Consider the following 12,403-nt stretch of genomic DNA (forward strand, 5'->3'; position numbering starts at 1 on the left):
GTCTTTGCTGCTGCTCTCCCTCCCTTAGGCTTTCCATGTATGCGCATGGAAGGGCAGGGAGGTTTGCTCTCTCTGCCTCAGGCTTTCCTCATTTGCACGTGGAAAGGCAGAGAGGTGTGCTCCCTCTGCCTTAAGGCTTTCCACGAAGTAGGCCCTGAGGAGAGGCAGGGAGACATACCACAAATATGATTCTGCAAATGGAAGTAAAGTTTTCTTTGACTAACGTGTTCCAGACTGAACTAAGAAAACACACTGTTAACAGAATATTTTGCAGGATGAATTCAGTACAAAAACATTTTTCTGACTTTGAAGGTACATATAGTAACAGCTTTTCCCTGTTAATTTAGGTGTTATTATGTTTCCAGTCTACATGCATTTGAAGAATGATTCAGATCCTTTACTTCAGTAACAGTAGAAATACAACAATGTGGAAATACTAGTGGTGTAAATCACAAGTTTCATCACGATTCTATCGATTCTTTGGACAACAACAAGATATTCTGAGATATCATAATTTCTGCCATGACATGATTTTGATATGTTTCAATTCAGGGGCCTGAGATCAATATGAGACAGTCAGTAAATATCCAATTGTCTTTTTCTGGCTGCTTGCCATTATCTCCAGGGTGACAGGCTGCTAGCAGTGTTTGAATGTTTGCAAGGTGGTGCGCTTGGATGGTAATGGTTACACAGACATCCGTGAATTTCACAGGAAAGGTGTATCCCAAGGCAAGGCATCTGTATTGACAGAGCACATTTTTACGTATTCATTCATTTTCAGTAACCGCTTATCCTGTTGGGGTTCGCTGGGGGGCTGGAGCCTATCCCAGCTGACATTGGGCGAGAGGCAGGGTACACCCTGGACAGGTCGCCAGACTATCGCAGGGCTGACACATAGAGACAGACAACCATTCACACTCTCATTCACACCTACAGGTAATTTAGAGTCACCAATTAACCTGCATGTCTTTGGACTGTGGGAGGAAGCCTGAGTACCCAGAGAAAACCCACGCTGACACAAGGAGAACATGCAAACTCCATATGGATGGAGGGGCTGAATCCTCCACTCGAGTTCAAACCAGGAGCCCTCTTGCTGTGAGGTGACAGTTTAATCTATAGCCCCTTTTACACTGCCACATTTTCGGCAAATGTTGGGCCGTTTTGCCGGCAAGCTGCAAGCGTTTAGACACAGAGCCGGATTGGCGAGTTGATCCGAGGCGCCCAATTTTCCACAACGTAGGGGTAAACATATTAGCGGAACCTTTTTGGTTTAAAAAAGGCATGGCGCCCTTCCACCACGGGAAGGACTGTTGATGACTTGTGGGAGGAGCTGTTGGTGATGCTGCACGTGCGAGCCACTGGCGGTGGACTACCAGGAAACAGCTGATGGCAGGAATGAGCAGCTAGTAGCAAGAGGGAAACACAAACCTGACAGATACTGCAAAGATGAGCAACTGGGGAGACAAGGACGGGCAAACTTACGAGAGAATCACCGAAGGACTGACCAGCCGTGGCTTCCCTTTAGAGTACGTCACTGTTTACACGCTGAGCTACACGTTTTGTTACTCGCTCACGCCCCCAGTTGCCCCGAAAAAGGCACATTCTGTATAAACAAAAGTAGGCAGGCAGCATTTTGCTGCACTCCCCGGTTTTGTTTTTATACTGCCAATGCTGAAAGAAGACTGATTGGGCTTTCCTGCAAATTTGCACAGTTCCTTTTTAAGAAGGGCTTATGATAGTCTCACATAGCCAGATCTATCTGTTAAGCCCTGTGTGAGCACTAGAGAAGTCTAATAAATTAAACTAAATCTAAGATAATATTGATAAGGAGATACTTTTTTTTAATGTAAAATCTTATTATACAAAATAACCAGTATCTAAAATAATAACAATAAAAAAATAAATGTACAATATAAATAAAACCTGCAGCCAAACTCAGCTGTAAACTCTTATTTGGAGAGTGGTGTGTTTCTCTAACACAGATTCAGCTCTGGACTTTACACACAGGTCGTGCCTTCAGTCGTCTGCTGAGGTTCTCATCACCTCTGAGGAAGAAATTTATGCAACAGAGCAGAAACTATTTGCCAATCCAGTGTAATCAGTCTCGGGTGTGCACACACATGTATGGTACAACACACTGTAAACACACCCAGCCGAGCACTCACACTGCATGTTTTTCTTTTTTTATCCGTGGGTCTTATTTCAGACCATTAAAATGTCAAAGATTCTTGGCAGAGCGTTAAAGCGCATTAAGTGGGATAATATGATAATGTGACACAAGCTCCAATGAAAGCTCTGTCATCTACTGTAACTTGCACAAGAACCTGTTCCTCCACAAACAAAGGGAGACCGTGCTATTGTTCAAACACAGCAAATCTCTTCCTCCTCCGTGTCTGTTACCCCCCCCTCCTCTCCCCTCTATCTGTCTTTTAATTATCCTTCCCTTGGCCCTCTGGGAAACGGGGTCTGTCAGCAAATCGGAGCACAGCGCTCAGGCCATTGCTTCTTTGAAACTGGCAACCAACTCCACCTCAGTTCAGCCACGACTGAACAATACACCCAGCAATACCCAGCTTTTCACTACAGCCCTATCATAAATCATTCAGTGTTTTGGTCTTTGCTTGGAAGTATTTGCAGTGACCCACCTCTGCTGACCCTTCCCTCTTCACTGAGATCTCATTTTTGTGTATCAAAAGCAGGGCGAGGCTCTTTGGGGAATTTGAGGAATCTGAGATGAGAGATGCTGGTCACGGTGTGGCACCCCCTCGTTCAATCAAAGCTGCACTCGCTTGTGCGTCTCTCTATGTGTGCGTGCATGCATGAGGGTGTGTGTTAATACAGCATGTGTCTGCTTCATTAGTTTTGTATAAGCCCCCGCTCTCTGCTGTGAATGAGGAGGGAGGGCGACACACGTCAGCCCCAGACAGAGACAGATGCTGCTGACACGTCCGAGTATCTCTCTATTGTATTATTCATCCTCAGTGTCACATCTCATCCAAAGTGGTCAGCCGGACATGGTGCAACAGAAGGGGTCGCCTCAAACACACACACACATACACACACACGCATGCATGTGGCTTATTTTCATAATTCTGTTTGGTGTGTCTTTCTGTAGGCTATGTGTGTATGTGCCAGAGGGCGGGTTTACATCTGCCACACTTCAGCTCAGAGGACTTCTCATCAGGCTGTGGATGATGCTTTTGAAGTTTTTTCTCCTCTCCGAGCGGAAAGGGGCTTTTGATTGGGGAAGTATGGGGGTTTTGTAGCAGTGTGTGTGTTAGTGTGTGTGCATATGTGTCACCTCAGGCAACATATCAAACCCCTCCATGCTAACCCCAACCTCCAGCAACCCCCTCCTTTAGCCTCACTCCAACCCAACTGGGAATGAATCTGTTTTATTAATGAGAGTCGGAGGAAGTGTCAATTATGTAAAAATGAAAAATTCTCAGTTCCTGCTAAAAAAAAAAAAAAACACAAAAGGCTCTGCTGTGTCTTTGGGACATAGAGGAAGAGACATTTTATACCACATGAATTCAAGTATGCCAGGCTTGCCTGGAATGTCCGCTGGCTCGTCTCTGCCCTGCCCACAGTCGTTGCTCATCGGCCACGGTCAGTGGACGAAGCCTTTGTGTCCTCTCCCTGTGAATGAAACTGTCCTCGTGTTGACTTTGTGACGTGATGGGAGATCACAATGGCTATTCTGCCAGGGTGCATATTTCAGATTGTCCTCCCACCTCTGTTTGTACGGAGGAGAAAAACATGGGAGGGGAGAGGCATCTTAAAAATGCCATTTGTTGGAGAGGCATGCAGCTACACATTCACGAAGTCATGGGCAGGCAGAAGTAAACAGTTCCTGTCCTCTAGGAAAAGTAGCCACAAGCACATAATATAACAATACTTCATTATGAGTTGAAGTAGTGAATTTAAAATCCTACTGAAGTATTATCAAAATGCAAAGTATCAGTGTGAAATGAGGGTAGAAAAAGCCTGTGACTGATTCTGTGTATAGTTATAAATGACATTATTAGACTATTACTGTACCATTGTAGTTGGTTAGGTGCAGCTAGTTTTTTTGTCATTAATATTTTATTACTTATTCCTTTTTTTAACATAAGTAGTGTCTTGTTACCAAGTGTTAATAAATCAAATATATGTACATACAAGAGGGGAAAAAACACAATTATTTAAATAGAATAATAAAATAAAACTGCACAAATAACAATACTAACTAATTCTTAAAAAAATCTACACTCCTACATAAATATGCACCACAATCTTCTCTGATCTACAAACAACAGATGAGCTCTCAGACACTCAAAAAATGTGCAACAGAGCACCATGCACATGGCGTATGATTCCCTTCCAGATACGTCCACACCAGCAATGTACTCCCAGTAGCTTCTCCACATATTTCTCCATCCTGTCCTTACAACTGACACTTGACAGATTTGTTCATATGATGCAACTTTTGCCAACTCTGTGAACCATTCCTTAAAAGAGGGCTCACCTGGTTTCCTCCAGTTTCTCATTATCGTTTGCTTCCTCACCATTATACTGGTCTGAATCAAGTCCCTGGCTCCACAGTGAGATGTCATATGTGGGTCACTGAGTATGTACAGCCTCGGGAAGAACTCAGGTAATGTTTTTTAAACATTCATGAACCTTTATCCAATAGCTCTGGATCATGGGGCATTCCCAGAGGAGGTGAAGAAGCGCCCCTTCAGAACTGCAGCACTTCCAGCAGTCAGCGTTGCTCCTGCGCTCAAGCTTTAACAGTCTGGAGGGGGTCCAATAGAAACGATCTTAAATTGGACTAATCTACTTTTGATGTCTCTTGATACCCTTGGAATATTTTCACATGTATGATCCCATTCTTTTACTCTAACATCCATTTTCAGATCTGCTTTCCAAGTCAACATAAGAGCACGAGATACAGAAACTGTCTGCTCAGAAATCACTGCATAATAAATAGATACCATAATGACTATACAGTTCGGTCATGCTGGGGGGACTATATATCTCATCTGTCACCGGAGCTGGGAAGTGTTGCTGGGGAGAGGGGTGTCTGGGGTGCTTTGCTCGGCCTGCTGTCCCCGCGACCTAGTACCAGATAAGCAGATGAAAATGGATGGATAGTCTGGCAGTTGCCAGTGTAGGGCTCAATGCCTTAGAAAGATAAATTTGGGGAATTGTGAAATGATTTATGGGGTAGGGAAGAAAGTTTAAATAAATTTGTATTTTTGGACTTTTCTCCAGCCTTGTCATTTTTTCTCTGAGATTGTAAGACTACTGAATGAATATACTTTCCTTCTCACTACTGATCACTGATTGGCTCTAACAGCAGGAGGAGAAAACAAGCTTTCTTCTCATCATTACTGGCAACATGGAATTTGAATCTGCAGGCAAATAGCAGTAAAATAATTAGTTGTGTGTTTGCGTGTTTGAGCCTGAGTTTAAGGGCGAGGGATCAAACACAGAGAACTGAGCTCATCAAAGACCTGAACGCTGAACAAGTCAACGCTCTGACTGTCAAATCCATTGTGTGCCTGCCAGAACCAGAGTTCCTCTCCTCTCCTCTCCTCTCCTCTCCTCTCCTCTCCTCTCCTCTCCTCTCTGTCTCTCTTTTCTCCCCTCTGCAATTTACTGGGTAATTATTCCATTGTGTAAACAGCTATTACTGTGGCCGAGTCCTGGCCGGTCTGAAAGCACTCTCCTGTCACGTTTCTCTCTCCCTCTCTCTTTGTCAAAGCCACAGGTCCTCACTGCACAGACACTCAAAAATAGAAGCCGTGAAATTAATCTGGTGGAGAGAGAGAGGGAGTTAAATGTTGTTGGAACCAGTCTCCATAAACAGACGGCCTCTGTAATCCACACTGATTGCAATTTCACACCTCTGTGTCAATTTATAAAGGCAACACACTATTTTTACAATAAGGCCACTTGTAGTAATGGGTCTTATGTTTGAGAGGGATTATTGTTGGACTCACATAATAATCATTGTAAAAGTTTCTATGGTATACACATTTTGGTACCAAACAAACCATAGACAGTAATGAATTAACTGAATTAAAATCCCCAGCTCCAGCACACAGTGCTTTGTTCTGTAGTCGTGTAGGGCATAGTTTCTCAAAGTGTAGCTTGTGGGCTAATGGCAGCCTTCAGATATGTTTTATGTGCATTATATTTTAATCATCTGCAGCTCATTTCAGTACCCTTACCTTAGATACCTTACATTTTCAAAAAGTCATAGTATCATGTACCAGAAAACATCATTAAAAGTAAAAAATGGGGGGAACCTCTGGCTTATCTGGTAAAGTGTGTACCCCATAAAGGCTGAATCTGTTGCAGTTGCTGATGAGCAACGACTATGGGTAGAGCAGAGACAAAACAGGAGTCATAAAACTGTGTAAAAAACAAAAAATAAAGTCATAGTATGGTATGTCATTAAAAAAAGTCATACTATAGTATAAAAATAAAAATACTATATCATAAAAATATATTAAAAAAGGTCAGAAAACAGTATGTCATAAAAGTTGTCCAAAAAAAAAGTCACAGTATAGCATGTCATAAAAATATGTAATTAAAAAAAAAAAAAAAAAAGGTCATGGTACAGTATGTCATATAAATATGTCCAAACAACGTCATAGTATAGTATGTCATAAAAATGTGTCCACAAGACGTCATAGTATAGTGCGTCATTAAAAATATCTGCAGAAACGTCATAGTATAGTAGGTCATAAAAATATGTCCCAGAAAAAAAGTCATAGTATAGTGTGTCATAAAAATATGTGCAAAAATGTCATAGTATAGTATGTCATAAGAATATGTCCCAAAAAAGTCATAGTATATTATGTTGAAAAAATGTGTCAAAAAATGTCATAGTATAGTGTGTCAAAAATTATGTCCAAAAAACATCATAGTATAGTGTGTCAGAAAATTAGATCCAAAAAAGGTCATTGTATAGAATGTCAAAAATCATGTCAAAAAAACATCATAGTGTAGTGTGTCAGAAAATTATATCTAAATAACGTCATTGTATAGAATGTCAAAAATCATGTCAAAAAAATGTCACAGTATAGTATGTCAAAAATTATGTCCAAAAAAAAGTCATAGTATAGTATGTCAAAAATTATGTTAAAAACAAGTCATAGTATAATATGTCAAAAATTATATCCAAAAAACATCATAGTATAGTATGTCAAAAATCATGTCAAAAAACGTCACAGTATAGTATGTCAAAAATTATATCCAAAAAACGTCATGGTATAGTATGTGAAAAATTACATCCAAAAAACGTCATAGTATGGTATGTCATAAAAACATGTCAAAAACGTCATAGTATAGTATGTCAAAAATTATGTCCAAAAAAAAAAAAAAAAAGTCATGGTATAGCATGTTGAAAAAATATGTCAAAAAACGTCATAGTATAGTATGTCAAATTTTATGCCCCAAAAAACATAGTATGTCGTCCAAAATCATGAAAAAAGTCATAGTATAGTATGTCAAAAATTATGTTAAAAACAAGTCATAGTATAATGTCAAAAATTATATCCAAAAAACATCATAGTATAGTATGTCAAAAATCATGTCAAAAAACGTCACAGTATAGTATGTCAAAAATTATATTCAAAAAACGTCATGGTATAGTATGTGAAAAATTACATCCAAAAAACGTCATAGTATGGTATGTCAAAAATTATGTCCAAAAAAAAAAAAGTCATGGTATAGCATGTTGAAAAAATATGTCAAAAAACATCATAGTATAGTATGTCAAATTTTATGTCCAAAAAAACATAGTATGTCATCCAAAATTTTGAAAAAAAAAAACATCATAGTATAGTATGTTGTGAAAAATCATGAAAAAAAGTCATTGAATAGTATGTCGTCCAAAATCATGAAAAAAGTCAGTGTAGTATGTAGTCCAAAATTTAAAAAAAAACATCTTAGTATTGTATGTTGTCCAAAATCATGAAAAAAATGTCATAGTATAGTATGATATCCAAAATCATTAAAAAACGTCATAGTGTAGTATGATATCCAAAATTTTGAAAAAAAAGTCCTAGTATAGTATGTCACCCAAAATCATGAAAAAAATGTCATAGTGTAGTATGATATACAAAATCATTAAAAAACGTCATAGTGTAGTATGATGTCCAAAATCATGAAAAAAAAGTCATAGTATAGTATGTCGTCCAAAATCATGAAAACAACAAATAGTCATAGTATAGTATGTTGTCCAAAATCATGAAAAAAATGTCATAGTATAGTATGTCGTCTGAAATCATGAAAAAAACATCATAGTATAGTACATCGTGAAAAATCATGAAAAAATGTCATAGTTTAGTATGTCGTGAAAAGTCATGAAAAAAAATGTCATAGTATAATGTCATTCAAAGTCATAAAAAACGTCACACTATAGTATTTCGTCAAAAAACATGAAAAAACATAATAGTATATAGTACGTCGTCCAAAATCATAAAAACATGTCATAGTATAGTATGTCGTCCAAAATCATGAAAAAAAATCATAGTATAGTATGTCATCCAAAATCATGAAAAAAAATCATAGTATAGCATGTCATCCAAAATCATGAAAAAAATGTCATAATAAAGTATGTCGTCCAAAATCATGAAAAAAATGTCATAGTATAGTATGTCGTCTGAAATCATGAAAAAAACATCATAGTATAGTACATCGTGAAAAATCATGAAAAAATGTCATAGTTTAGTATGTCGTGAAAAGTCATGAAAAAAAATGTCATAGTATAATGTCATTCAAAGTCATAAAAAACGTCACACTATAGTATTTCGTCAAAAAACATGAAAAAACATAATAGTATATAGTACGTCGTCCAAAATCATAAAAACATGTCATAGTATAGTATGTCGTCCAAAATCATGAAAAAAAATCATAGTATAGTATGTCATCCAAAATCATGAAAAAAAATCATAGTATAGCATGTCATCCAAAATCATGAAAAAAATGTCATAATAAAGTATGTCGTCCAAAATCATGAAAAAACGTCATGTCATCCAAAATAATGAAAAAAAAGTCATAGTATAGTATGTCGTCCAAAATCATGAAAAAAGTCATAGTATAGGATCTTGTCCAAAATCATGAAAAAAACATCATAGTATAGTATGTTGTCCAAAATCATGAAAATAAGTCATAGTGTAGTATGTTGACCAAATTAATGAAAAAACGTCATAGTATAGTATGTTGTGAAAAATCGTGAAAAAAAAGTCATAGTATAGTATGTCGTCCAAAATCATGAAAAAACCTGATAATATAGTTTGTCGTCCAAAATCATGAAAAAAAGTCATAATATAGTATGTCCTCCAAAATCATAAAAATAAAATGTTAGTTCAAATAAACACAAGAAGTTTGTGCTCTAGAGAAAGGATCAACACTCAGTGAATAACCTAAGCCCTATGATAAGCTAATATGGCAATGCTTAACTATACAAACCAGTGAGCAGTGATAACTAGCATGTCTTTGGGGTCATCGGGTGGGAACCTCCTTTCACCAGTGTTTCGTCTAGTTGGTCCCACGACACCTCCAGGAGGCTAGACAGTGATCTCTGGCGTCCCAGAGACACTCTCCTAATGCCAGGTCTCACTGCTCCCCTCCCCGCACCAACCCAATAACCTCCTTTACCTTACTTACACATGGCTTTCTCAGCCCAAACAGCACTGCCACCTTCAACCAAACCCAGGCTCCGTACATGTGAGCTCCAGGTAGAAACAGGGCTGATACTACCTTTCCTAGCACATTCACCATACTCTATTTCACATGCTACATAGCATAACTACAATATAAGCTAAAGTTAAAGGAGCTAAATGAATTTACAGGATCAGCAATCACACTCACCTTGCTGCATGGCCTCAAACAAAATGGATTCCAATAGGCCACTCCTCCACTTAAATACTTCCTCTTCCTGGATTTCCTCCTGAGAGGAAGTGGATCTCTCCACCTGATCTCAAGGAGTTATGTGCCCTACTTAGTAGTTCCCCCTGCTGGCCCCCAACTGACATTATTTCTTCGGTAATAGATAAACTGGCTGGTTCTTGCTGCTTCATCTGACATTTCCCTCACTGTCTTCCTTAAACTCTGTCCCCGCACTCCGAGTTCCCCCAGGAGCGAGACAGCTGATCTTGCTATGAATCCCCTACACCCCACTTCCACTGGACAAATCCTAGTCTTCCATCCTCGCTGCTCAGCTTCTGCTCCTAAGTCTGCATATCTAAGCTTTTTTCTTTCATAGGCTTCTTCCACTGAGTCTTCCCAAGGAACTGTCAGCTCAATGAAATAAACTATCCATTGACTCATTGACTCACTGACCACAACACTAAGTTAGGCCTCTGCCTGGTACAAACTATTTCCTGGGGAACAACAAGCTTTCCGCCTAAATCTACTTGCATTTCCCAATCACAAGCACCTTCTAGGCGGCCACACCCTTGCCTCACTAACTTATCCCTTCTGTATTTCTCTCCCTCATGGACAAACTGAATTGCTAAACTCCTATCCTTAACACCTTCTGAATTCACCTGTCTTCGTTTCCCTTCGATGCCTGCAGCTAAACATTTCAACACCTGGTTATGTCGCCATGTATATCGGCCTTGTGACAAGCTAACTTTACAGCCTGACAAAATATGCTTTAAGGTTGTGGTACCTCAACACAATGGGCATGATGGGTCCTCATTTACCCACAGTTTTAGGTTCTGGGGGGTTGGTAACACATCGTATGTAGCCCCTACCAGGAATCTAATACGATTCTCCTCCATACTCCACAGGTCCCTCCAACTAAGCTTCCTCTTCTCTACACTTTTCCAATTCAACCACTGTCCCTGTTTAGCCTGGGCCACTACCTTTGCACCCCTTACTATCTCTTCCTGTCTACGTATCTGTTCTACAACCAGCTTTCTTTGAGACCTGCTTTATTCCATACTGGTTTGCCTGAGCCAAGCCCCAGGCCTCCCCGGCCAAACTGAACATTACCTACAATCTCTGCATGCCTAAGAGCTGCCTCTGCCTCCTGAACTGCCGATCTTGGGTTCCACTTCCTCCCCTTGGTTGGATTTGGAACCACACTCCTAACTACCACGTCCTTACTCCCAGATAACAAGAGCTCTGTCCTGACCTTGGTACATTTAAATCCCTCTGTTAAACTAGATACTGGCAGCTGAAGTATCCCTTTTCCATACAATGCAACACTACTTAGGCACCTAGGAGCACCCAACCTTCCTAATATAGGAGCTAACTGACCTTTCAATTCTCTCCACTACGGATATTGGAATTTCATAAATTGACAATGGCCACATTAACCTAGGATATAGCCCAAATTGCAAACACCACAACTTCAACTTTCCTGGAAGTTCTGATTTATCTATTCTATCCAATCCTTCTGCCACATCTTTCCTAAATTTCACCACCTGTTCCTCATCATTCAACTCCACATTGTACCACCTACCTAAGCTCTTTACTGACTTTTCCCTAATTGTTGGGATTTCCTCATCATCTATGACAAACTTCCTATCACTTAACTTCCCTCTACGTATCGAGATGCTTCTAGATTTACTAGGCTTGATCTTCACGCTGGCCCACTTGAGGTTCTTATTTACCTTCTCTAGTAGCCTCTTTGTACATGGCATTGTTGTGGTCACCAGTGTCATGTCATCCATGTAAGCCCTAACTGGTGGAAAATGCAACCCGTTCTGTTGTCTCTCTCCACCTACCACCCACTTAGAAGCCCTGATGATTACTTCCATTGCCATAGTAAATGCTAATGGAGAAATTGTACACCCTGCCATGATGCCTATTTCTAGCCTCTGCCAACCTGTTGTGAAACCTGCTGTACTTAGACACAACCTAATATCCTGAAAATATGCTTTCACTAAGTTAACAACTACCTGTGGCACTCTGAAGTAGTCAAACGCACTCCAAATGAGGCTATGCAGTACTGAACCAAACGCATTTGCAAGATCTAAAAATACTACATGCAGGTCCCTTTTCTTAATCTTCGCTGCCTGAATCTGGTGCCAGATCATGCTAGTATGTTCTAAACACCCTGAAAAACCTGGTATTCCTGCCTTCTGCACCATGGTATTTATTAAGCTATGCCTTTCTAAGTAGCTAGCTAATCTCTGCGCAACTACACTAAAGAAAATCTTCCCCTCTACATTCAAGAGAGAAATCATCCGGAACTGGCTAAGGTCCACAGAATCCTTCTCCTTAGGAATGAGGACACCCCCTGCCCTACGCCATGCTCTTAGTATAATTTGTTTCTCCCAAACTATTCTTAGCTGTTTCCACAAAAATTTAAGGGTATCAGGCGCACTTTTATAAACCCGGTAGGGGACTCCATTAGGCCCTGGGGCCGAAGAAGCCTTTGCACGCCTGACCA

Source organism: Epinephelus lanceolatus, chromosome 6 (assembly GCF_041903045.1).
Source record: "Epinephelus lanceolatus isolate andai-2023 chromosome 6, ASM4190304v1, whole genome shotgun sequence".
Taxonomy (NCBI): Eukaryota; Metazoa; Chordata; class Actinopteri; order Perciformes; family Serranidae; genus Epinephelus; species Epinephelus lanceolatus.